Source organism: Physella acuta, unplaced genomic scaffold, assembly GCF_028476545.2.
Source record: "Physella acuta isolate Inbredline_101_S28 unplaced genomic scaffold, ASM2847654v3 ptg002712l, whole genome shotgun sequence".
Lineage (NCBI taxonomy): Eukaryota > Metazoa > Mollusca > Gastropoda > Physidae > Physella > Physella acuta.
In genome coordinates, this window is record NW_026734144.1 from 20,001 (window position 1) to 22,557 (window position 2,557).

General features: G+C 50.7%; 1 non-coding gene across 1 annotated transcript in view; it reads right to left on the minus strand.

The window, feature by feature from the left end:
• LOC131934032 (small subunit ribosomal RNA) overlaps positions 1-326 on the minus strand; it is a 1,846-nt gene extending 1,520 nt beyond the window's left edge. Inside the window, exon 1 of the ribosomal RNA XR_009385406.1 lies at positions 1-326. This exon is cut by the window's left edge and continues 1,520 nt beyond it. This is a non-coding gene — a ribosomal RNA (small subunit ribosomal RNA).
• Between the last annotated feature and the right edge of the window lie 2,231 nt (positions 327-2,557).

The following is a 2,557-nucleotide window of genomic DNA, read 5'->3' on the forward strand; positions in this document are numbered from 1 at the left end:
CATTTGAAAGATGCGTCGCCGGCGCGAGGCCATGCGATCAGCACAAAGTTATCCAGAGTCACCAAATGGGACGACGCAACCCCTTGCGAGGCCGCGCCGATTGGTTTTGAACTAATAAAAGCGCTCTTCCCGATAAAGGTCGGAGCTTCGATTGCATGTATTAGCTCTAGAATTGCCACAGTTATCCAAGTAGGATCGTGTCATCTAAGGAACCTCGACTGATTTAATGAGCCATTCGCGGTTTCACCATGGGACAGTGTGAACTTAGACATGCATGGCTTAATCTTTGAGACAAGCATATGACTACTGGCAGGATCAACCAGATAGCTATCGTTTGCGAGACGTTTTTCCACAACACATCGCGGGACGGGAGACAACGCTCTAGCGAGAGAACGGATCCCGGCATTCCCGGATTTTTTCACATCGGACCGCTCACATTTCCCCCTTCACCGTAAACACGGCGTCGCCGGGAAATCTCTCGATTTGCATCGAGCCGACTGCGTTTTGCAGACCCGTCGCCCGTTCCGAGGGCTGGGCCAGTGCGAGACTTTTATCGAGCCACCAATACTGCTTGGTTGCGTTAGCACTGCGCGTCGCCGCTGGCTTCACGCTACGGACACGTACTTTTACCTTCACTGGCGCGACCTGCGCGCCGAGCCCGCATTTTACCGGGAAGCTAGTCGGGAGACTGAGCCACGCACGGTCAGATCGGGCACATGTCGCTGGCTGCGAGGGAGCGCGGATCCTAGCGTCACATAGAGGCTTCACCGACACTCACCTCCACAATAGTAGATACAGACCGTTTTAACCGCCGTATTTCTGCCCATACCTCTAGTGTTAAACCGAAAAATCGGGTACATAGTCTCGGGGAGGACCGGGGTGCCGCCCCATGAGGGGAGCCCGCACGGAGGGCGCCGGGGGTGCCGCGACCCGGGGGGCGGCGCGGGGGTGTCGGGGCGCATCTACGGGGCTCACTCGCGCGGGCGCCACACTTCCGGGGGCGCCCCAGGTGGGGTGCCAACTTTGGCGCCCCCGACTAAGGGGCCGCCCCCACTGCGGTTACACGCTTTACGACCACCCACCCGCGTTCCCCACCCCAGGGGGCATGCGAATCACCCGCCAGGGGCGTTCTGGGACCGAGGGCGCCGCTCCGGCACAAGGGGGAGCCAAAACGCCCCGAGTTCCCCCGCGGCCACCTCGACACCTGGGCGGGCGGCGAGGGGTGTCCTGCGATCGGGGTGGGGAGCTCTACCAGAATCACCCGCCAAACTTCACCGGGGGCGTCTCCCGGCGCCCCTGCGCTCGGGTGACGAACAGCGCCCCGGGCTATCCCGGGCGCCCTATGGCGTCCACCTTCGATCGGAAGGGTGATCTCGACTCGGGCTGAGGCGGGCCACAACAATCCGCGGTCACATCGGAGCCGTCCAGGCTAACGAGGCCCCGGCTCACGGGTAACCCATGGGGCTGGACCGGGAGTCCGCCGTTAAAGAAGAAAGAAATGTAGTGCAAACCAGAACCAGTTTTTTTTATTTATTTTATAACTCGACTAATAATCGTCACAAAATTATAAACTTGGTACCTACGGATAGCCCTGGGCCCAACCTAATACAGGATGTCCATAACTATGCGCTAATTAAATAATTAATGGGTATTAAGGTCGGTCTTAGTAAATTGCTATATAAAGTCTAAGACCAGAACCAGTATTTTAAATTTATTTTATAACTCGGCTCCTAATTGTCACAAAATTTAAAAATTGGTACCTATGGATAGCCCTCGGCCCTACCTAATACACCGTGTCCATAACAATGTGGTAATTAAATATTTACTGGGCGTTAGGGTCGGTCTTAGTAAATTGCTATATAAAGTCTATATAAAATTTTACGAATTTAAAAAAAAATTCCTACCGTCAAAAATAGCGACGCCTAGACCACCACACCTGTTCTGACGTTAAATCCTACTTGCACACACGTGTGGGAATAGATTAGATATCATCTAGAGATAGAATTCCTAATTATTTAATTAAAATAGAGACTCTAGATTTAATAGTTGTGTCATAGTTACATTAAGTCGAATTAGCGAAGCGGAGGCGGGAACTAGATTCTAGATCTAACACTTCGATTGCGATGAAAAAAAAATAGCTTTATTTTAAGGCCGACAAGGCAAATACGGTTTAATTAATATTAAAGAAATAAGTCCGAACACCTACCTTAAGCGAATCATCTACACAACACATGACTAGAAATAATACACGTCCACACGAAGAGCGATTGAAACGGTGACTGCAACGGTGAAAACTTGTACGACGGAAACATGGCGCCTAGGTTATGCCTACTTCCGGTCTGATGAAAATTTTTAATTCATTTTAAATTTTGCGCTCTATTTCGTCCGCGCTTGTCCACTTAAACTCTACAGAAAAGATAGTCTATATAAAAATAATTCCTAGAAGACAATTTTATGAGAGATCACCCACATTTATTTACCCTGCCTGTCTACCTTAGGGTTAGAGTTTGAATTTTTCTAGATTCAAGCCAAATATGCCGTGTCGATTAAACGACGA